Below are 25738 nucleotides of genomic sequence, written 5' to 3'. Positions count from 1 at the left end.
GTCAAAATGGAGCCCATCCATGCAGCCTTTGAAATCGCCAGGGATGAACAACTGGCCAATAGTGACTTTTTTGATTTAGTTCCAAATGAAATGTGGCATAAACTGTAGAGGATAAGGGTGTCTTTGTGCCTGGTGCATAGTGCCCTGCTTGTATGATGTCAGTCTATTTTTGACTAATGCAGTGCTGGGCCTTTGCGAGCTGAGCACAATAATCGTTTTTTCTTTTCGGGTCGGGTGGGGTGCCAACCAGGTCCCAGGACACTGCATGTTGTTTCAGGTGTTATGTAAAGGTTTATTCTATACTCAGTGCCTTTGGAATGTATTCAGATCCCTTCTTCCATAATTATTATAAAATTGATTAAATAAAATACATTCTTTAGCAATCTACACACAATACCCCATAATGACAAAGCAGAAACAGGTTTTTAGAAATGATTGCAAATGTATTAAATATAAAAAAACATACATAACTTATTTACATTGATTATACTTGAGATGTTTCTACAACTTGATTGGAGTCCACCTGTGGTAAATATAATTGATTGGACATGATTTGAAAAGGCATACACCTGTCTATATAAAGACCCACAGTTGACAGTGCATGTCAGAGCAAAAACCATGTTGTCGAAGGAATTGTCCGTAGAGCTCCAAGATAGGATTGTGTCGAGGCACAGATCTGGGAAAGGGTACCAAAAATGTCTGCCTCCATCATTCTTAAATGGAAGAAGTTTGGAACCACCAAGACTCGTCCTAGTGCTGGCAGCCCGGCCAAACTGAGCATTTGGGGGAGAAGGGCCTTGGTCAGGGAGGTGACCAAAAATGAACGGAGCAAAATACAGAGAGGTGTGTGTGTGTGTGTGTGTGTGTGTGTGTGTGTGTGTGTGTGTGTGTGTGTGTGTGTGTGTGTGTGTGTGTGTGTTTGCGTGTGCGTGTGCGTGTTACACATACAGTTGAAGTAGGAAGTTAGGTTACACTTAGGTTGGAGTTTAAACTTGTTTTTCAACCACTCCACAAATTTCTTGTTAACAAACTATAGTTTTGGCAAGTTGGTTAGGACATCTACTTTGTGCCATACAAGTAATTTTTCCAACAATGGTTTACAGACAGATTATTTCACTTGTAATTCGCTATATCACAATTCCAGTGGGTCAGAAGTTTACATACACTAAGTTGACTGTGCCTTAAAACGGCTTGGAAAATTCCAGAAAAGGATGTCATGGCTTTAGAACATGGGTGTCAAACTCTGGCCCGTGGGCCAAATTACTACTAGAGCTGGCCCGCCAGTATTATACAGCGCATTCACCACTAATACTACGAATCCCATAATGCTCTGCTGTTTTCGCGCGCCAATCAGGACAGGACCCAGAAACGCTCTCTCCTCTGTGACAGTAGTCATAGCAACATAGACGCTACAACTGTCAGCGAGCTAACCCTTCCCAAAAATGGCGAAAAGAAAGGCAGAAAACAGGAGCTTTCTGGACAAGTGGGAGGCAGAATATCTGTTTACATATGTAAAAGACAAACCTGTTTGTCTTGTTTGTGGAGTCAACGTGGCTGTAAGTAAGGAGTAAAACATTAGACGACACTATGAAACGAAACACCATGACAAATACAAGGACCTGGACATGACTCAAAGGAGCCAGAAAGTAGAGGAGATGAAAATAAGTTTGGTTTCACAACAGAATATGTTTAAAAAAGCCACATCACAAAGCGAGGCTGCTGTAAAGGCTAGTTATATAGTGGCAGCAGAGAAAACAAAATCAGCCCGGCCCTTTAATGAGGGAGAGTTCATGAAAAAGTGCATGATGAAGGTTTGTGACCTCGTATGCCCAGAGAAAAAACAAGCATTTTCAAACGTGAGCCTGAGCAGGAACACAGTAGCTGATCGCACATGTGATCTTGCCACCAATCTGTATGACCAGCTGATGGAAAAGGGAAAAGATTTTGTTGCGTTCTCCCTCGCTGTGGATGAGAGCTGCGACGCATCTGATACTGCTCAGCTGTCAGTCTTCATCCGTGGAGTGGACTCAAATCTGTGTGTTACGGAGGAGCTATTAGGATTCAAATCAATGCATGGCACAACCACAGGAAAGGAAATCTTTGAGGAAGTTTCCAAATGTGTAACTGAAATAAAGCTGCCGTGGGATAAACTCGTTGGATTAACGACAGATGGTGCGCCAGCGATGTGCGGTAAAAAGAGTGGACTGGTGGGCATGGTTCGGGAGAAGATGCGGGAAGAGAACTGTGCAGGTGAGCTAACTGTTTACCACTGCATCATACATCAGGAAGCACTGTGTGCCAAAGCCCTAAAGATGGAACATGTTATGACCACAGTAACACAGGTAGTTAACTTTATAAGAGCCAAAGGTCTAAATCACCGCCAGTTTAAATCTTTTCTGGTGGAGTGTGGTTCGGAATACGCAGACGTGCCGTATCACACAGAGGTGAGATGGCTAAGCAGAGGAAAAGTACTGAACAGATGTTTCGAGCTGCGTGAGGGAATATGTAAATTCCTGGAAACCAAAGGGAAGGATACAGCAGAGCTCCGGGAGCAAAAGTTCCTGTGTGAGCTGGCCTTTCTCTGTGACATCTCGAGCCATCTCGATGCGCTGAACCTGCAGCTTCAGGGGCGGGGGCGCATCATCACAGACATGTACGCTGCAGTGAGGGCCTTCAAAACTAAACTGTGCCTGTGGGAGAATCAGATGCTGCAAGGAAACCCTTGCCATTTTCCCTGCTGCCAATCCATAAAAGCGCAGATCTCTACCGCCGTGTTCCCATGCGCACAGTTTGCTGAAAAACTCAGTGTTCTCGCCGCTGAGTTTAGCCGGCGATTTGCCGACTTCGATGCCCAGAAATGCAAGTTTGAACTGCTTAGTAATCCCTTCGCAGTTGATGTGGAAAATGCACCAACCAACATCCAAATGGAGCTGATTGAACTCCAGTGCAACGACACGCTGAAGTCAAAGTATGATGCTGTGGGCGCCGCACAGTTTCCACGGTTCATCCCTGACACAATGCCTCAGCTCCGCACCCAAGCTGCTCAGATGCTCTCCATGTTCGGCAGCACTTATCTATGCGAGCAACTTTTCTCCTCGATGAAGATGACCAAAACAACTCACAGGAGACGTCTGACTGATGAACATCTTCGCTCGATACTGAGGATTTCTTCAGCTCAGAGCTTGAGCCCAGACATTGATGAACTAGCATCCAAGAAGAGATGCCAGGTATCTGGCTTGGGCACATCAGATTAGACCAGTGTGCAATAATTAACGTTTTCTTTATGCACTTTTTCTTGCTACAAGGCATGGGCTTGAATGGTTGATTGATTTATTATCATTTTATTTGTAAAATTATTAGCCAGTGGAAAAAGTTTATTTTGGTATTTAAATCAGAAGGCTGCAAATAGAAAAGAGGCATACAATTTTTATTTAAATTTTATTTATTTAATAAATGAATGCCATTGATGTGTTTTTTCATTTGAAATTCGATTTTGCATGTCTCCACTATTAAATTATATATTGTATGGTAATAAGCGATGCTTGTTCCATATTCAATGTTAAAGCAAAACTTGTTTGGGTCCATATTAAAAGGTTAATTTGTTCAATGTTGGCCCGTGACTTTGTTCAGGTTTTACATTTTGGCCCACTGGGTATTTGAGTTTGACACCCCTGCTTTAGAAGCTTCTGATAGGCTAATTGACATCATTTGAGTCAATTGGAGGTGTACCAGTGGATGTTTTTCAAGGCCTACTTTCAAACTCAGTGCCTCTGCTTGACATCATGGGAAAATCCAAAGAAATCAGCCAAAAATTGTAGACCTCCACTAGCCCGGTTCATCCTTGTGAGCAATTTCCAAACGCCTGAAGGTACCACGTTCATCTGTACAAACAAAGTACGCAAGAATAAACACCATGGGACCACGCTGCCTTCATACTGCTCAGGAAGAGATGAACGTACTTTGATGCGAAAAGTGCAAATCAATACCAGAACAACAGCACCTTGTGAAGATGCTGGAGGAAAAAGTATCTCTATCCACAGTAAAACAAGTCTTATATCGACATAACCTGAAAGGCCACTTAGCAAGGAAGAAGCCACTGCTCCAAAACCTCCATAAAAAAGCCAGACTAAGGTTTGCAACTGCACATGGGGACAAAGATCGTACTTTTTGGAGAAATGTCCTCTGGTCTGATGAAACAGAAATAGAACTGTTTGGCCATAATGAACATCGTTATGTTTGGAGGAAAAAGGGGGATGCTTGCAAGCCGAAGAACACCATCCCAACCGTGAAGCACGGGTGTGGCAGCATCATGTTGTGGGGGTGCTTTGTTGCAGGAGGGACTGGTGCACTTCAGAAAATAGATGGAAACATGAGGAAGGAAAATTATATCGATATATTGAAGCAACCGCTCAAGACATCAGTCAGGAAGCTAAAGCTTGGTCGCAAATGGGTCTTCCAAATGGACAATGACCCCGAGCATACTTCCAAAGTGTGGCAAAATTGTTTAAGGCCAGCAAAGTCAAAGTATTTGAGTGTCCATCAAAAAAGCCCTGACCTCAATCCTATAGAAAATGTGTGGGCAGAACTGAAAAAGTGTGTGCGAGCAAGGAGGCCTACAAACCTGACTCAGTTACACCAGCTCTGTCAGGAGGAATGGGTGAAAATTCACCCAACTTATTGTGGAAGGCTACCTGAAATGATTGACCCAAGTTCAACAATTTAAAGGCAATGCTACCAAATACTAATTGAGTCCATGTAAACTTCTGACCCACTGGGAATATGATGAAATAAATAAAAGCTGAAATAGAATGATTTATCTGACATTTCACATTCTTGAAATAAAGTGGTGTTCCTAACTGTCCTAAAACAGGGAATATTTACTAGGATTAAATGTCAGGAATAGTGAAAAACTGAGTTTAAATGTATTTGGCTAAGGTGTATGTAAACTTCCGACTTCACCTGTATACACACACGCACACACACACTATGGTGGCCTGTTGATAGGGACAACCCTTTCCATTTTCTCCACCCTATGATTGAGTTTACATGATGTTATGTCCCCCCTATGAAATTGCTTCAAGTCATCTGTTCCAGCTCAAAAGAAGTCAACCTTAATTTGAGTTAACTTTGTTAAAATGTATAAAGTTATATTTCATAACAAGCAAATCAATCTTTTATGGGCAGTTTCTCGGAAGCTAAACTTATGAATTACATACCGTCATCTAGAATAGATCTCCAATTAAAAGTTAATGCCGTTTGAACTGACAATGTAAAGAATGCAATATCCATCGGAAGGTGATGGAGAGATCTCCTGATTTAAATCTTATTCATGGGGTCGGATAGAATGTACATACTGTCAGTCATACAAAGGTGGTCTCACAGAGGATCTCTATGTAACACAGTTGTAAACCCAGCGTTGGCACCCAGGGCTTTTAAACAACTCTGCTCAGTGACATTAAAAGTCGCTCTGCTCTTTTCACAGCCCATCATATTTAAAAGGGCACCATTAAGTGGCACAGTGAGAATTCATGGGCCTCTTTCTACAATTCCCCAGTGATTTATCTTTGACGGCCATATTGGCCAGGCTCTTTGAGGAGGGATTCATCGTTTTGTCTTATGTCCCATTTACGTTAGTAAAACAAGTCTAGTGAGATCTCTCTTCAACATCAGATTTGCAACTCTGGACATACCACATCCAAAGATGGTGTGAACAAAGCCACATTTCTGCTTCATGTGCGAGTGCATCTTATTAGCATACCGTAAATACACTATATACAGTGCCTTTGGAAAGCATTCAGACCTCTTTACTTTTTCCACATTTTGTTATGTTACAGCCTTATTCTAAATACAATTCATTTTTTTCCCACTAATCAATCTACACACAATACCCCATAATGACAAAGACTAAACAGTTTTTTAGAAATGTTTGCTGATCTATTAAAATAATAAACTTATTTCACATTTACATAAATATTCAGACCCTTTACTCAGTACTTTGTTGAAGCACCTTTGGCAGTGATTACAGCATCAAGTCTTCTTGAGTATGACACTACAAGCTTGGCACATCTGTACTTTTGGAGTTTCTCCCATTCTTCTCTGCAGTTCCTCTCAAGCTCTGTCAGATTAGATGGGGAGCGTTGCTGCACAGCTATTTTCAGGTCTCTCCAGAGATGTTCGATCAAGTCCGGGTTCAAGTCCGGGCTCTGGCTGGGCCACACAAGGACATTCAGAGACTTGTCCTGAAGCCACTCCTTTGTTGTCTTGGCTGTGTGCTTAGGGTTGTTGTCCTGTTGGAAGGTGAACCTTCACCCCAGTCTGAGGTCCTGTGTGCTCTGGAGTAAGTTTTCATCAAGGATCTAACTGTACTTTGCTTCCGATCATCTTTGCCTCGATCCTGACTAGTCTCACAGTCCCTGCCGCTGAAAAACATCCCCACAGCATGATGCTGCCACCACCATGCTTCATCGTAGGGATGGTGCCAGGTTTACTCCAGATATGATGCTTGGCATTCAGGTCAAAGAGTTCAATCTTGTTTCTCATGGTCCGAGAGTCTTTAGGTGCCTTGTGGCAAACTCTCAAGCAGGCTGTCAAGTGCCTTTTACTGAAGAGTCACTACCATAAAGGCCTGATTGGTGGAGTGCTGCACAGATGGTTGTCCTTCTGGAAGGTTCTCCCATCTCCTACCTGCCTAAATGCATAGTGCCAACTGTACTTGATAACTTGACTGGCCTGTACAGAGCCCTGACCAGTACTCCATCGAACACCTTTGGGATGAATTGGAACGCCGACTGCGAGTCAGGCCTCATCACCCAACATCAGTGCCCGACCTCACTAATTCTCTTGTGGCTAAATGGAAGCAAGTCCCTGCAGCAATGTTCCAAAATCTAGTGGGAAGCCTTCCCAGAAGAGTGGAGGCTGTTATAGCAGCGAAGGTGGGACCAACTCCATATTAATGCCCATGATTTTATAATGAGATGTTTGATGAGCCGTTGTCCACATACTTTTGGCCATTCTAACATGGTATAAAGGAAAATAAGGATAGCAATTCAAACTATACAGCAGTTTCTCATCTTAACTATACTGCACATAGTGTTGCAAACTTGATTCACAAATGTGTGTACATTTTTCAATTTCATTTTCAATTTGGCTAACAGAGCAAAGGTCGTGAGGGAGACATCTCTTGAAGAGAGATTTGAATCTTTGAATCGCTCCTGGACCTAGTTTGTTTCGTCAAAGTAGTGTTAAGAGGCCTTGATGCCCAAAACAATGCATTTCAGGCCCATTTTCCTACAAGGCTTTCCTTTCAGGGGCTGAGGGGCACTGGGCTGTCCTAACATCTGTTTGTGTCCAGATCCAGGCGGGCCCGGAGCACAGCGCGGCTCGGCGGCCCCCTTCTCCTCTACCCGGGGGTCTTTGTTCCCCGATTTCATGCTATCAGAGAAGCAGCATGTTTTCTTGCGCAGAGCTGTCAGAGGCATAAAGGGACCCCGAGTGGGGTCACATCTAGAGGGATGGGCATGAAAAATTTGTAAAATGTATCACAAAGCCCACCCACAAGATGGTTGCCTAGCGCGTTGTGAGGAGGCAGGGCTGCTCTGTATACATTTTTTTCCCCCTCTTCTTTCCCCCTTCTCTGGGCTAAATTACACCACAGGGCTCCCCTCTTGCCCTGCCGGAGAAGACACATCATTTAGATGAAATGGCGCAAACAAATTTAAGGGTGGCGCTAGCTTCCAAATGAATCATTGTTCTTTGTCTCCGGGGAGGCATTGTGCCGGGGTCCTCTTCAACACTGTACAGATAGAAGGCCACCAGCCTGCCTGAGAAAAACACCCAATATTATGCAACTTAAAAATTGTCCCTTAAAAAAAATATAAGCTCTCAAGTTCCTTTACTGTTGGGCAGGTCCCATTTACTTTCCTGCCCATATGACTTAGTACCTACTTGGACAAACCCTGGGCCCTAGTTATAATCCTATATTAAGGTTTACTTATAGCCTAATAATAAGGACTTCCTGGTCAGGAAAGTCTCTGGGCCATTCTTATGGGCATTTAATGTGTTTGTTTGTTTGTCTCATCCTTCATCCTGAGGCAACAGAAGCTCCATCAGTAGTGTTCATTATGACATGCAATGGAAGACATTTTAAAAGTTTTCCATTAGTGCTGGCTGTCAGCTAATAAACCGGTTCTACTGTACATTCATTTTCAGCTGGCTACATTTTCAGCATTATATTAACCAGGCTACTTTTAATTGAAAAGTTCAAATTTGCTAGTCCGTCGAGCCCTCTACCGCTAGAATACAATATGCATCTTCTACCGAACTATTGATAGGATAGGCGCCTGTCAGTCACAAAGCGAGCTATGACATGGAAACGCAGCAGAGAGGAAGGGGCGAAGTGAGAGGTTTCACTCTCGCTAAAATGGGTCAAAAATAAGTCCAATACTTTTCTATGGGCTTATTTTAGGCCTAAGCTTGTCGCCTACCTTCCCGCCTCTGGGAGAACAACTCCCATTGTTAGGGCTGAGACATGAGCATCTCCTCATTATAATAAGATGTCTGGTTGCAGTCTAATGTCTTTATACTGAAGAGGGAGAGAGAGCATGATGTTTGTGAATTTGCACGTCCCATGTAATGTAAGTAGTAACGATGAGTCGAACTCCATTAACCTAATTATTGTTTTCTGACACATTCATTTATTTTATTTTGTGTGTTTCACATAGCCAGCCAATGCGAAGTCGTTGACTAGTTTATAAAAGATGTCGATCTCTTATATTCCTTTCCAGTGGCTATTTTAGCATGTAAGTCATGCCGGCAAAGCCACAACACAACACTAAACAATACATTCATTCCACTATAACGGTGACAAACGGTGCCCACAAACTGTTAGGGCCTGCACATAGCTGTCCCAACAGCAGAGTCCCAACAGCAGCCCCAAAACCTTACCACTCCTACACCTGGTTCTGAGCGGAGCCTTGTCCGGCAGCGAAATAGTTCATTCAGCCTCATTTTACTGCCTTTTTTAAAATGCATAGCTAATATGGCTGACTTGCTTAAACAAATGTGGTTTCTACTGACAATTGAGATGTGCAAACTATGGCCTAAGGGAACGATGAGCTGATTAAGACGTTTATGAGCGAGCTCGGACGGACACAAGTCAATATAACTTTTGTTCGACACTTTTGAAATGTACAGCGATAGAATTCATAACATGGGCTGTTCTTATAGTATTCTCCCAGTACAGAACCGTATGATAAATAAAGGGGGCATAAGCAATATACAATGATGACATTTCTCTAAAAAAAAAAGGCTACAGAGTAAATGTGCACCACCAAGTCAGAACAGTAGGCTAAGTTATCAGGGGGAAAGGGAGCAAATTATTACGGTGATTGCACATGGGCTACTAACAGCTTACTACACAAATTAAATCAAATTTTATTGGTCACATACACATGGTTAGCAGATGTTATTGCGAGTGTAGCAAAATGTTTGTGCTTCTAATTCCGACCATGCAGTAATATCTAACAAGTAATCTAGCAATTTCTCAACAACTACCTTACACTTGTGTGTATAAAGGAATTCATAAGAATATGTATATATAAATATATGGATGAGCAATGGCCGAACGGTATAGGAAGATGCAGTAGATGGTGTAGAGTACAGTATATACATATGAGATGAGTAATGTAGGGTATGTAAACATTATGTAATGTGGCATTGTTTAAAGTGACTAGTGATACATTTATTACATCCAATTTTTTATTATTGAAGTGGCTAGAGATTTGAGTTAGTATGTTGGCAGCAGCCACTCAATGATAGTGATGGCTGTTTTTTAGTTTGATGGCCTTGAGATAGAGAGTCTGTCACAGATTTGATGCACCTGTACTGACCTCGCCTTCTGGATGGTAGCGCGGTGAACAGGCAGTGGCTCGTTTGGTTGTTGTCCTTGATGATCTGTTTGGCCTTCCTGCGATATCGGGTGGTGTAGGTGTCCTGAAGGGCAGGTTGTTTGCCCCCGGTGATTCGTTGTGCAGACCTCACTACCCTCTGGAGAGCCTTGTGGTTGTGGGCGGAGCAGTTGTCGTACCAGGCGGTGATACAGCCCAACAGGATGCTCTCGATTGTGCATCTGTAAAAGTTTGTGAGTATTTTTGGTGACAAGCCAAATTTCTTCAGCCAACTGAGGTTGAAGAGGCGCTGTTGCGCCTTCTTCACCACACTGTCTGTGTGGTTGGGCCAGTTTTTTTGTCCATGATGTGTACGCCGAGGAACTTAACTTTCCACCTTCTGCCCTACTGTCCCGTCGATGTGGCTAGGGGGGTGCTCCCTCTGCTGCGGAAAACTAAAATGAGTGTTTATTATTGGACAAATTCATCTAGTCTTTTCCCATTTCAATCCGTTTTCATTCCATTTGGTGCCTACTGAACACAGCCCAGGTCTCCCCCTCCAGAGGGAAGAGGAGGATTAGAGCTTCATTAATTGTTCAGCCATCATCTATATTGATCAGCACGGTAATTAACTCTATGAAGAGCCTCTGCTCTCTTACTGGAGCACCAGTAATTGCTGATCACCTCTCCAATGTTCTCAATATGACCCTCCAACAACAACACCCCCTCCACACACAGCCTCACCATCTAGGCTCCCATCAATTGCTCACTAGCTAGTGTGGAATGAGCGAACATAGTTTTTCTTTATAACAATTACGTTTTATATTTAATTATGAAGTGCCTTCTGAAAGTATTCACCCGTCTCGACTTTGTACACATTTTGTTATGTTAAATTTAAAATAGATTAAATTGAGATTTTGTGTTACTGGCCTACACACAATACCCCATAATGTCAAAGTGGAATTATGTTCTTATATTTTTTTTTTACGAATGAATGAAAAGCTGAAATATATTGAGTCAATAAGTATTCAACCATTTAGTCACGGTAACTAGGCTTCTCCAAAACTGCATTCGGATGTTACTGATGGTCATTAGTAGCATACCAAACTTGCTAACTGCCATTCACTAATGGCTCCGTACTCAGGGCTCTATTGTCCCTCTAGTCACTCTCACATCAATGCAAATGCAATCGAAAAATCAAATCAAACACTTCACGAGAGCCCATGAGCTCATGTTCAGCAACATTTCTATAGGCTATGCAGTTGTATGAAAACAGAGTTTTGATGGCCTCTCTTAAAAAGAGGATCCCATCAGCTTTCTATAGGCTATGGACTATATTATTATTTTTTACTTTCCTTTACAACAGGAGTAGCCTACCTGGCTGGCATGAACATGAACAGCAGGAAAAGAGTAATCCGTTCACTCTATAAGTGCATATGGATGACATATGTTCCAACAGGTGCATGATAATGGTCCATTCTAAATCAAAACTAATTTCCCACGTTATCTATACTGAACAAAAATATAAATGCAACAATTTCAACAATTTTATTGAATTACAGGTCATATAATGAAATCAGTCAATTGAAATAAATAAATTAGGCCCTAATCTATGGATTTCAGATGGCAGGGGCGCTGCCACTGGGGAGCCATGTCCAGCCAATCAGAATGAATTTTTCCCCACAAAAGAGATTTATTACAGACAGAAAGACTCCTCAGTTTCATCAGCTGTCCGGGTGGCTGGTCGCCGATGATCCCTCAGGTGAAGAAGACGGATGTGGAGGTCCTGGGCTGGAGTTGTTACACATTGTCTGCGATTGTGAGGCCAGTTGGACGTACTGCCAAATTTTCTAAAACAACGTTGGAGGTGGCTTATGGTAGAGAAATTAACATAAAATGATCTGACAACAGCTCTGGTGGACATTCCTTCAGTCAGCATGCCAATTGCACGCTCCCTCAACACTTTGGACATCTGTGGCATTGTGTTCTGTGACAAAAGTGCACATTTCATTGGCCTTTTAGTGTCCCCTGCACAAGGTGCACCTGTGTAATGGTCATCCTGTTTGATCAGCTTCTTGATATGCCACACCGTTCCGGTGGATTGATTATCTTGGTAAAAGAGAAATGCTCACTAACAGTGATGTAAACAAATTTGTGCACAAAATTGGAGAGAAATACGCTTTTTGTGTGTATGGAACATTTCAGAGATCTTTTATTTCAGCTCATGAAGCATGGGACCAACACTTTACATTTTGCGTTTACATTTTTGTTCAGTATAGAATATGAAGTCCATCTACACTGGAAGAGGAAATTATTGTCCAAAAACAAACTTTTAAGTAGCACTGACTCAATGATACATGGTGAATATGTGCAGTGCGCACTCACTGGGGATATTGCCGATGCGCTCCTCTGGTGCCAATAAGATAGGCTACTGTTCAGTCAATTAAGTTGAACATTTTGATAACTAAAAGACAGATTAGTCTTTTCATTGTGTTGTGGAAATTCTTACACAGGGACACTCAAAGTCAATCTTAAATGAATCACTGTTTATTATCAGCGCGGTGGAGAGGCTCCAACTCCATGGTCTACCGGGGCAGACCTGTTCACTTATATACAGACAATTTGCATGATTTAGCGTTTTCAGTGATTAATTTATCATTAACGTTTGCTTCATTAACTTCTTACGGATCAAATCCCGTTAACGGGATAGATTTGACAACATCCGGTGAAATTGCAGAGCGCCAAATTCAAACTACAGAAATATAAATATTCAACATTCACGAAAATACAAGGGTAATACATCAAAATAAAGCTTAACTTCTTGTTAATCCAGCCTCTGTGTCAGATTTCAAAAAGGCTTTACGGCGAAAGCACACCATGCGATTATCTGAGGACAGCGACCCGCATACAAAAACATGAAAACCAATTTTAACCGGGCAGGTGCAACACGAAAGTAAGAAATAGCGATATAATAAATGCCTTACCTTTGAAGATCTTCATATTTTTGTAATTTCAAATGTCTCAGTGACACAATGAATCATCGTTTTGTTCGATAAATTCCTTCTTTATATCCCCAAAATGTCCATTTATTTGGCGCGTTTTATTCAGAAATACACCGGTTCCAACTCGCCCAACATGACTACAAAGTATCTTTTAAGTTACCTGTAAACTTGGTCCAAACATTTCAAACAACGTTTCTAATCCAACCTCAGGTACCCTAAAATGTAAATAATTGATCAAATTTAAGATGGAATAAACTGTTTCCAATACCGAAGAAAAACAACGAGGAGCGAGCTTCTGTTCACGTGCACCAAAAGACTAGAGTCCACCTGAGTGCCACATAGAAAGAACAGGAAAGAAAGAACATCAAACAATTTCTAAAGACTGTTGACATCTAGTGGAAGCCATAGGAACTGCAATCTGGGCCCTAATAAATCAGGTTTCCCATAGAAAGCATTGGAAAACAATGACCTCAAAAATACATTTCCCTGGATGGATTATGCTCGGAGTTTCGCCTGCCAAATCAGTTCTGTTATACTCACAGACATTACTTTAACAGTTTTTTAGAAACTTTAGAGTGTTTTCTATCCAATACTACCATGCATATGCATACCCTAGCTTCTGGGCCTGAGTAACAGGCAGTTTACTTTGGGTGCGCTTTTCATCCGGACGTGAAAATACTGCCCCCTAACCCAAAGATGTTTTAATGTGACTGACCAATACTGGGTCATGCATGTGACAGACCAATACCGGGTCATGCATGTGACAGACCAATAGCTCTCAAGGCTTCTTCTCTCTAAGCTGAGACCTTGAAACTGAGAGATCGATCTCAAAACAAGGGCTTGGGCATACTGCCAAATTGCAGATACTAAAGTGAGGATTTCAATCAGTCACTTGCATGAACATGGAAATTGGTTATTAGAAAAGCACAAACAGAACACACAAATTGGTTATTAGAAAAGTACAAACATAAACATTTCCATCACAATTGTCTTCTCTTTAGAGCAATAACCATTTGCTTTCCAAACTATGTTTCCCGCGATTGTATTTTGAAACTTTGCGATATCCCTGGCTCGGGCCTCTCTACTTTTTACAGACAGTCGCAACTCAACAATAATCTTCCTAAATTGTGCGGTGCCTTTCCTTCCGACTGTAGGCAATGCAATTTAAAACAATACACAACTTATTTTTTTAAAGAAGCTAATGAACCTCTGTGGCCAAATCATGCTATAGTAGCCTAATTTTGAATTGTTTGATGTATTTCTGTATAGACATGAGTAGTAATTTTGACTTCCCCTAGCCTTATGGTCATGCCAATATGCTTACATATTACAAATGTAACCACATGTAACCTCCATTCGCTGTTTGAGTGCATGCTATGGATTTTTATTTTTTATTGTGTGTGTGGACTATTCTTAATCAAAAATAATTCCACACGCCTTTTGTTATGGTATCCAGTTCTCTCTTTCGCACTTCTGTTTTGCTTATAAATGTTTACGCTCCCAATTGGGATGATGTTATTAACAAGCGTAATTCTTTGCCTCCTAAACTCACACCATTTCGTTTTTGGAGGTGACTTGAATTGTGTGATCCACCCAGTCTTGGTCCATTCAAACCCTGTTTTACCCCAAACCCTGACAGGCGTCGATCACACTTTCTTTTCAAACTCATCAAAGATGCATCGGAGTGTGGCTCATACGGACCGATCTCACGTTTAAATGCAGATGTAAAAAATATTAGCGAAATTGCTTGCCTCTAATTCAATCCTCTATGACAGACATCATATCAACGGATCAGACATGGTTTATTAAGGGTTGCCACTCCTTATCTAACATTCAACATCTGCTTAATGTCATACACTCTTCTGCATCTTCGGACGTGCCTGAAGTAGATTATCTCTTTAGATTCGACAGGGTAGAAAGGGAATATTTATTCTCTTTTACTGGGAAAATGTGGATTTGGTGCAGACTTCATTTCCTGGGTTCAACTGTTGTACTTATCACCCAAGGCATCAGTACTTACAAACAAACTTCATTCACAGTATTTCCTATTATCAAGGGCCACACGCCAGGGATTTTCCAATGTTCCCTCTGTCATTTGCCCTGGCGATAGATCCCCTTTCTATTATGCTAATGGTCACACGCTCAATACATGGTATCTACAGATGGGTACTGGAACACAAAGTTTCCTTGTATCCACATGACTTGCTTTTATATATCTCAGACCCTGAAGCATGTGACCCTGAGGTAGTGGACCTACTGTGTAGGTTTGGTGTGTTTTCATGTTATAAATTGAATCTCTCAAGGTGAATATTTTCCCATTTAATGAATTAGCATCACAAATCCCACGGGATACTATTCCATTTCATATGTCCTAGTCTGGCTTTAAATATGTAGGGATCAATATCACCCGTACCTTGTCTTCCCTCCATGATGGGAACTTTATTCCTCTGATTAGCAAATTGAAATTGGACTTTCAGAGATGGCGTATTCTCCATTTGACTTTAGCTGGTTAAAGTGAATTGTATCAAGATGAGTGTATTACCCAGATTTCTGTATTTGTTCCAATGTCTCCCTCTTTTATTTTTTATTTTTTTCACTTTAGTGCATAAGCTTAAATATTTTTTTTTATGGGGCAGTGGGAGTCCAGGAATACCTAAAGCATTCCTCCAGAGAGAACCCACGGAGGACTAGCCCTTTCTAACTGTATGTATTATTACTGGGCAGCGAATATACAAAAGATTGTTTACTGGCTTCGCACACCAGAAACAGACTGCTGTCAAACAGAAGCCAACTCCTGTTTCTCTTCCTCTTTGTCAGCCTTAGTCACTGCTCATCTCCCTCTGTCAGCTTCACGCTTTACATCCAATTGTTGTCAATACTCTTCAAATTTGGACTCGATTCCATCAGCATTTTAAATTCTGTGATTTAACTATTCGAGGTCCTATATGTAACAATCGCCTCGTCCTTCCAGGCAAACTGGATTCAGCTTCCAGGCTGTGGCAGAGGAATGGCATTGCTAAGTTTAATGTTATATTGATGGCACCTTTGAACATTTCAAAAGACCTCACTATCAAATTTGACCTACCACTTTCAAGTTTATTTAGATATTTCCAAATCCACCAGTTTATTCACACTTAAAGCCCCACCTTTCCAATTCTATCAAGCGAATCGGGTCTGGGGTGATCTTTTGAAAACACCTTTTCAACTAAAGGGACTCGTATCCCATATTATTTAGATAATCATGTCCCTTGATAACCCGTCACTCAGTAGAATCCGATCTGAGTAGGGAAAGGATCTTGGTGGAGAGATCACTGATGAATGGTGCCTTACTTAGGGTAAATGGAAGCTCCTCTTGTGCCCGGCTCAGCCTTATACAGTTTAAGGTACTTAACCGTATCCATTTCATTAAGGCCAAATTGTCCAAATTCTACTCAAATATTGATGGTACATGTGACAAGTCTAAAAGCTCCTTGACCCACATGTTCTGGTCCTGTCCCCATCTGGCAGATTATTGGTCCACTATATTTAAAACCCTTTCTGAAGCATTTGATATAAAGTTGCAGCCTAGTGCAGAAATGGCTGTTTTTGTGGTGCCAAACAACAATCCTTCTCTGACCAATAGACCGCTAGATGCCATTGCCTTTGCATCTCTGTTAGCCCGCAGAAGGATTTTATAGGATTGGAAATCTATCAATCCTCCCTTAGCCTCTCGTTGGTGCAAAGATCTGATGCTCTTCCCGAAAACTAGGAAAAAAATGAAGTATACTATTCAAGGGTCAACCAACTCATTTTATTCCCCCTGGGACCCGACTATATCCTATTTTGAACAGCTCCAAACACTTCCTCCAGATTAGTACTCTTTTTTTCTTCTTCTTCTTTTTTTACCTTTATTTAACTAGGCAAGTCAGTTAGGAACAAATTCTTATTTTCAATGACGGCCTAGGAACAGTGGGTTAACTGCCTTATTCAGGGGCAGAACGACTCTTGGCCCAGACCCCTTGAGATTACTGCTATATAGGTCTATAAGAACACCTAATCACCTGCAATTGTTAGGCTATTACATGCTTTCTTGTGTTGAAGTAACATTGGTGTATACTTTTTGGTTTTCTAACATGTAACTCAATGACTTTCCCTTTTTTTATGTGTTTGGGGGCATTCTGGAGGGGGGGGGGGACAATGTCTTTACATTTGATCTTTCATTCATTGTGAAAAAAAAATATGATCTTAAAAATATTTTTTTAAATCCACACACACATGCACTGTATTAGTAGGCTATATGTAAAGACCAGATTCAATTAAGAGTAGTATGATGGGTGAGAATATTATCAAGTGCTGGTCAAATTGTGAGAGACTGAAGTGTGTGCAGCCTGCAAAAGAAACAGAGCAGAGCTCATGCCCTTTCATGCAGCCTTAGAATGCATAAAACAGCTAAACATATAGCCTAATGTTTGTATCACAACTAAAATTGTATAAATAATTAAGCACATACTGTAGTTGTACCTGTTTCTTTTAACTGCTCAACTCAAATCGTTTGGAGAAAATATCCAGTGTATTTTATTCATGTCCAATTGTATTCTTCAAACTATAAAATAATGCCACGGAATTCCAAGCAAATGTTGTCTGCTAAATGAACTAGTGTAGCCCACAGCCATATGGCATAGCCAGATCAGGACCTAACATAAGGACAACTCAGAGTATGTAGTCTATTTCAGAAGAACATAATAGCATTTTCTTCATATCATGCTTCTTCAGACCTGTCTAAAATAAATAATGGATTTATTGCGAAGGTGTAGGCTATATTACATGGTTTCATTAGACTTTTTAATATGTAGATGTTCCAAAAGTCTGCATCAGTGGCTTGTAGGCTATGCATGAAAGCCAGGAGATGCTAAATGTGTTTATCTTGATTAACAGTCAATTATCATGAGACCGGCAGTTATTTGCATGACAATTACCATCTGACAAAATGTTATGACCGCCACAGACCAATTCCTGAGAGGCTTTCTTGAAGATCTATGGAAAGACTTGAAAATGGCTGTCTAGTAATGATCAACAACTAACTTGACGGAGCTTGAAGAATTAAAAAAAAGAATGTGTAAATATTGTACAGTCTAGGTGTGCAAAGCTCTTGGAGACGTACCCAGAGGACTCACAGCTGTAATCACCGTCAAAGGTGTTTCTAACATGTATTGACTCAGGGGTGTAAATACTTATGTTAATTAGTTATTTCTGTATTAAATGTTCAATTCGTTTGCAAACATTTCTAAAACATGTTTTCACTTTGTCATTATCGGGTATTGTATCCATTTTAAATTCAGGCTATAACAGAACAAAATGTGGAATAAGTCAAGGGGTATGAACACTTTCTGAAGACAGACACTGTATGTGAGTAAGTACAACTCCCAATAATGCTTAGTAAGTGTATAGGATCTGTAATGGCCACAAAGCTGCATCGTTGTGTAGGGTTTTTACGTTGTACCACAGGGTTAATCATTGGGAAGATAGTTTTTCTTCTGAGATGTTAAAAAGTATTCATTGCACAAACGTTGATGTCCACTCTGCTGTTTATGGTCTGTTTGGAACCAAAACTTGCATTCAGCAACATTCAAATGAAGCACTATCCCAGTAAGGAAGGCCAGCTGTTGAAGCGTTTGTCTGTAGGAGAGTAACTTATGTGCGTTAAACAGTCTTGTGGACATCTGCCGGGATTGGTTTCAAACTGCTGACTTAGTGTCAGAGAGGAGGTGGGCTGGCCAGGGTTTTCAGATTAAATCTTTCATTAGGCTCTCTTTGTACAGGTGGCAGTAATGTGGCAGGAGCCTGGCCTGAGACAATGACCCCTCTTACTTTGCCTAATACGCTGAGGAGTGCCGAACCTCCTTCACTGCCACTACTTCATACACACACACAATGAAGCATCTGGTGGCCTTTTCCTGTTGAGGAGTCTTTCTTCGGACATTGTGTTGGTAAAATGTGTGTGTGATTAGGAGCTTTTGTCTGTTTCTTTGCCTTAACATGTATGTATGTGTATGTGTGAAAGTTTGGTAAAGTTGGATATTTAGCTATTTGTGTGTGATGGGGGGGGGGGCAACTGCCTGTGTGCATGCTCCCAGCTCAGCTGGGTGTGTCTACTCTGGAACCCCCAGCAGGGTGAGGTCGGCGGGGTCAAAGTGATGAATTTTTATGGGTCTGTTCCCTGTGTTTCAGCCCTGTCCCTTTCTCTATGCTCTGCATTGCCTCTTAAAAACAACCATGCAGGGCAATTTGTCCTGCAGGGCCCTGGAGAATGGGCGAGCAGAGAAGTTATATACCAGGGGGCAAAACACACTCATGCGCACACACACACATTCACCCCCACCCCAGCATCATGTTGTCCTGAATGATTTGTGGCCTGTCCATTATGCTTCAGAAAGGACAAATGCATTCGACAGGGCCCTGAAGTTAGCACAGGGGCAATAATGGCACCCCTCCCAATGCCACCTATTGTTTTAGATAAGTTTCCCAGATGTTATAATGCATAAGATAAATAGTGCACATTATCGTTACCTCGCGCGCCCCTTTTACCTCGCCTCATTTGAGATGGGGCGTTTCACACTGGGAGACCCCCCCCTCCAGTGTGATCTGCTATCACAGAACTTCAGCTCTCACACTCTGGCGCTCATGGGAAGCCATGCAAGTGGTTGTGTGTGTCTGTGTATGTGGGTATCAGTGACTGTGGTGGGGGATGTTAAGGCAAGGCAGTGAGAAGGGTCGACCATTCGTCCGACCAGAAAGACGTTGATGCATGGTCCTGACTCACCTCTAACCTGGTGTGAGTCTGGGTCAGAAATAGGGTGACAGGGAGGGTAGCAGGTTAAAGTCACAGTCAGGACTCATAATAAAGAGTCTCAGGGAAGGAGTGCTGATCTCTGATCAAGTCCCCCTGTCCTGTCCATGTTATCTTAGTCATTATGGTCTAAAAGGCAAAACTGATCCTCCTGATCCTTCTACTCCTACTGAGACGCTTTATGAATACTGAAAAAGATCTGTGACTACCCCCCCCCCCCCTCCCCCCTCCTAGTTCTTCATCCAATCCATGGCATTGGTGAATCCACTATGTTTTAGTGGGATTAATGAGCAACCCGGAGGGAGAGAGTGTGGAGCTCTCTGGTTGAACTCCAGACAGGTCAGGTGGAGTGGTGGGGTGGGGGTCAGCCCTGATTTAGAGGCTCCCTGGGTAGTAGGTGGCGAGTGGGGAGGAGAGGGTATATTTGTTTTTGCCCACTTTGGATCCGAGCGCATCACCGTTTGGGAAGATGTCTCAATCACGCATGCAGGGCAGACTGATGAGGGGAGGAGGAGAGAAGAGAGGAGGAGAGCGCTAAGCTAAACCTGCCAGCCGTTGGCACCACTCGAGCGGGTTGGCAAGTCCCCTCGCGCAGCGGTGAGAAAATAATGGCACGCCATGACAATGCCACCGCCCCCGGTGACACAAAGGCCAGCCCTGCCCTGTCCCCCCTTGGCGTAATGGAGAGTGATCTCTTTAAGTAACGGCGGCCCAGGGGTCATACTCCAACTCCCTGTCCCGTCTCCCTCGTCAAAAATAGAGATTTAATCGCCGAAGCTCTAAACACACTCAAATGGGTTATTTTGGGGGTGGAATGTCGGTGACGGGAGAGTGAACAATAGGCATGTGAAATTATTTGATGGGATTAGGGTTGCAAAGGGAAGCTGTATTACTGGAAACCGTTGAAGTTCTTTCAAGGATTTTCTGTAATATATCCCAAGACATTTAGTGGCACTTTTGGGTCCTTCAGATTATCACAGGTTTCTGAAATAATGTCTGGCCCTCTATGTGGCCTTATCACATGTAAAATATATGTAATAATTAAATAAGATGATTTAAAACATAAAATGACAAAGCTGTAAAACATTATGCTAAATATAAACCATCAACTTAGTGAATACCATTGGTGTTTAATATGAGGGTTTCAGCATGAAATATCCTTTTATATATATATATTTTTTTTTTACAAACATATTTATTTGAATATGTTTATATATTTGTTGTCAATGTTTTGGCGTCAAACTGGTGTAAGTTATGAAAAAGTAGTTATTTGGAAGAGTTGCGGAATTAATTGAAAATAATGCCATTGTTGATTAGATGCTTTTTTCATTAATTAGGCTATTGAACCATATGGCTATTGAACCATATGGCTATTGAACCATATGGCTATTGAACCATATGGCTATTGAACCATATGGCTATTGAACCATATGGCTATTGAACCATATGGCTATTGAACCATATGGCTATTGAACCATGGGACAATATGGACACAAATATAATAAATAGATACTTATGCAATGTGAATACTTTTTTTTGAATTACTGAAGTGTAAATTACCAAAGTTACGATAGATTGCTCTAGATTTTTTCTGTTAATTACCTAAATTACTTTACCAAAAGTAAATTACCGGTATCTTTGCAACTCTAGATGGGAATCACCCAGTGGCTAGGTTGAGTGATGTAAGCGGAGCCCCTGCCCAGGTTCTGTGGTGTAAATCACATGAAGCCACCGCTGCCCCATTGCCATGCCAGGTCAGTCACCTGGCACACTGCCACACCCATGGACCCCTGGAACCTTACAAGCCATGGACTGGGGCCTGGTGGAGAGGAAATTTATAACCTCAGATACAATTCAATGAAGGGCATGGTGATTAGTTGACCAATTGAATCAGGTGTGCTAGTACTGCAATAGATCTGTGGATTTGCTGTGGTTAGTCGATTGCGGTTTGGGGAACACTGCCATATCGCAGGCACAGAAATGTGTTATGTATGTGTACGCTTTGTATGGGATGTGCTGAAAGGAAGTTATATCAGGGCAAGAGGGGATACTGGTTTTGAGTACAGTTGGTTTTCTTAGGTGTGAGATTGGTGTGCCGGTTGGCTTGTGGCCAGGTTGAATGAATGGGGGTTGTGTCATGGTTTTGTTGGTTGTGTCAGTGTTGTGTTTGCGTTGGGCTCAGCCAAGCTTCTCCATCTGTTTGCGTGGCTGGATCAGTAGCAGAAGGGAAAAGGCAGTCGGTGCTTTGAAGTGGGACAGATTGCTTTAACCTTGTCTCTAAAGAGAGCAGCTGGAGTAGAGAGGTCTTTTCACCGCCCGTTTCCTTCTCGGACACTGATGGGGAAAGGCTATACGGACACACCTGGCGCCCAAATTGATGACGTAGGTTGTGCAGCTGAGAGTCTTGTAGAGACTAATGGATTCGGTTCAGTCAGTCGTCCTGTTGAGCCCTTCCCAGCTAGCTGGTTTATGCTGGCTAGCTGGCAACAACCACAGCATGGCTCTAGTTAAAACTTGTAAAATAAAGTGACATTTTGATGGGCGAGGGAGAATTAACTTGTAGTATTGGTTACCATCTGGATGTCACCGTGACATGCCAATTAGCTAACATAATGAGAAGCCGGGAAGGAATGACCAGTGCATCGGTGTTGTATCGAGGTGCTTGCCGACTTGAGCTGCTTCCCACCGGGCAGCTATATCGCATGTCGCCGCTGGTAGTGAAAACGGGGCCAATTTGTTCCATCCTACTTTATTTTATTTTGAGTAGGATAGCAGCCTTATACTCTCCCAAGTCCCAACTTCGGCAGACAAGTTTCAAATTCTCGCTGAAGTTTCTAGCCGCAAGCATAAACTAGCTACCTGGAAAGGGCCCATCAGGACGGCTGACTGAACCGAATCCGTTTGTCTCCACTCAACTCTCAGCTGCACGACATACGTCATCAATTTAGGCACCAGGCGTATCCGTGTAGCCTCTCCCAAACCAATGAGATTATTCCATTTGAAGCGCAAAGCAAGCGCCATCCCCCAAGATGCACAGGGGCAACCTCTCCTCTAACTCCTCGACAAACAGGCCCCCCCGTCTCCTGTGTTGACCCGAGACCCACAATGCAAAGCTTTTGCCGGGCCGGGGCTTCTCTTTGTATGGGCTGTTAGAGAGACTATTGGCGTTCCCGAAGCAGGGAAGACATCCCTCTGGACAACTCTACATATTTGTTTTCCTTCCAAACTTCTCATTCCTGACAGCTGTCTTGTTTTTTCTTCTTCTTCTCCCTCTTATCCTCATGTACCAAATGAAAAGCCAATTGTTCAACTCAAATGTGTTATGTTAATATCATTTGGGGGGTCAATGAGAGCATGTTTAGATGTAATGTGTTATGTTAATATCATTTGGGGGGGGTCAATGAGAGCATGTTTAGATGTAATGTGTTATGTTAATATCATTTGGGGGGTCAATGAGAGCATGTTTAGATGTAATGTGTTATGTTAATATCATTTGGGGGGTCAATGAGAGCATGTTTAGATGTAATGTGTTATGTTAATATCATTTGGGGGGGGTCAATAAGAGCGTGTTTAGATGTAATGTGTTATGTTAATATCATTTGGGGGGGGTCAATAAGAGCGTGTTTAGATGTAATGTGTTATGTTAATATCATTTGGGGGGTCAATGAGAGCATGTTTAGATGTAATGTGTTATGTTAATATCATTTGGGGGGTCAATGAGAGCATGTTTAGATGTAATGTGTTATGTTAATATCATTTGGGGGGTCAATGAGAGCATGTTTAGATGTAATGTGTTATGTTAATATCATTTGGGGGGTCAATGAGAGCATGTTTAGATGTAATGTGTTATGTTAATATCATTTGGGGGGTCAATGAGAGCATGTTTAGATGTAATGTGTTATGTTAATATCATTTGGTGGGGGTCAATAAGAGCGTGTTTAGATGTAATGTGTTATGTTAATATCATTTGGTGGGGGTCAATGAGAGCATGTTTAGATGTAATGTGTTATGTTAATATCATTTGGGGGGGGGTCAATAAGAGCGTGTTTAGATGTAATGTGTTATGTTAATATCATTTGGTGGGGGTCAATAAGAGCGTGTTTAGATGTAATATGTTATGTTAATATCATTTGGGGGGGTCAATAAGAGCGTGTTTAGATGTAATGTGTTATGTTAATATCATTTGGTGGGGGTCAATAAGAGCGTGTTTAGATGTAATATGTTATGTTAATATCATTTGGGGGGGTCAATAAGAGCGTGTTTAGATGTAATGTGTTATGTTAATATCATTTGGTGGGGGTCAATAAGAGCGTGTTTAGATGTGTGTTTAAAGACCCAGGCACTTTGATCAGCCCGGCCACTGGCCCTACCTAAAGAGAAAGCTCTGTTCAGGAGCCCGCTTCCTCTTGCCTCCCATGCCCCCTACCCAAGCGGTCACATTACCCAGGGTGCCTCTATAGCAGATGCATGATCCACAGTTAGCGGTGGTGAGCTTGGGTTAATTCTTGGTCAACATCTGTCCTTGTTTTTTCACTCAAGGATTAAAAAATAATAATAATTTCCTCTTATGTCTGAGAAAGCACCTGGGCTCTCTTGGCAGTCCCGTCCTGCACGGATCTAGAAGACTTAAGCAGTGGCATGGGGTTCTCATTTACCCTGCCTCTTTGTTAGGTTAAGGGGGTATCTCATGACGAAGGTCCCTGCATGGGCCGACGGGCTGGTGGGATGGTGGGCCGGGCTGAATTATACAAGGGATGTGGTGATGGAGTTTTAGAGGGACGAGGAGGGGGAGGTTGTTTTTCACGGAGGCATCCCCGGACGACAGGAACGCACTGTGATCAATGGCGTGCAATCAGCCGCCTCTGACTCCCATGACACACTGATCAGTCTTAGTCAATGAACACATGAATGAATGAATCAATCACATGTCAGGCCTGGCCACTGAACTGCTTAACCTGAACAACTGTGAGGACAGACCACCACCATACTGCTGGGTGTGTAGAGGACCCAGATTTGTAAAGTAGGCACGCTATTCTGAAAAACTGAGTTGACTCTCAAAAATTATTACTCTCAGATTGACTGGTTTTCCCTGAAATTGTATAGTTTCACTGAAATGTAGACCAATTGAAATAATTTCCTCACAATACACGACACTGTGTCATTGTCGTTTTTTCTTGTTGAGCTTTCAGTTCAGAGTCAGAAACAGTTGGCAATGGGTGTGACACAGAAAAGCTACATCATTGTGGACCAATGAGCCTCTAGGCTCTTAGAAGAAATTAACATAAACAACTGTGTGCTTGCTTGCGCAGGTATGCTTTTGACTTGTGACGGGGACATATTCAGGTATAGTGAAGCAACATTGATCCTTGTGCACAAATAACAGATTTCTTGGTCGAGGCCAACGCTTCCTGGATTACAGAAATCATTTGAACATGAATGGAGAGGCCATTTCAGTTCTTGAAATATCTGGGGGTTTTTTGTCCAATAAGCTGTGTGGGTTTCTGGCAGTGCTGCTGGCTCTGAAGTGGCCAGGGATTTCTGCTTGGCTGGGTTTTGGATTTGCAAAGCTGACAGAAGGGCTTCGGTTGGGAAGAACAAGAGGGCCCAACGCTGCTACCAATTCACTAACTTGAAAGGCTCATTTGAATAAGATAACTTATTAACATGTTCTATTTTTTTTATCTTGTTCAACTGTCCTCGTGGCTGTGTTCTGTTTTCTGATTTGCTCAATTTCGATAAGTTGTGAAGTCGTTCTAAAAAAACCCCACTTAAACGTTAAAGAACGTCAAAAGTCGCCAATTTTGCGTTTTTCGTAATAATCGTAGAAGTGGATGAAAAATTAAATGTTTCGGATTATCTCTTGCTGGTGTGGCTACAATGACTTTTTGACAGGGAAAGTATATATGCCTTGCCCTTCTCCAGCTCCTTCTTTGGCCTATTCAGTGCACAAAGCTGCTTAAGCACACTTAAGCGCATTAGCATTTGGATGGCAGGGGACCATATTGACCCTGCATTTGGAGGGCCTA

The 25738-nt window shown here is 42.1% G+C and overlaps 1 protein-coding gene across 3 annotated transcripts in view; it reads left to right on the top strand.

The window, feature by feature from the left end:
- Nucleotides 1-25738, top strand: part of LOC139410210 (inositol polyphosphate-5-phosphatase A-like) — a 283385-nt gene that overhangs the window by 221636 nt on the left and 36011 nt on the right. The gene's annotated exons all lie outside the window — the stretch shown is intronic.

Source organism: Oncorhynchus clarkii, chromosome 1 (assembly GCF_045791955.1).
Source record: "Oncorhynchus clarkii lewisi isolate Uvic-CL-2024 chromosome 1, UVic_Ocla_1.0, whole genome shotgun sequence".
In the NCBI taxonomy this organism is placed as follows: Eukaryota; Metazoa; Chordata; class Actinopteri; order Salmoniformes; family Salmonidae; genus Oncorhynchus; species Oncorhynchus clarkii.
Note: the sequence above shows the minus strand (reverse complement) of the source record. Positions and strands in the feature narration are given on the sequence as shown.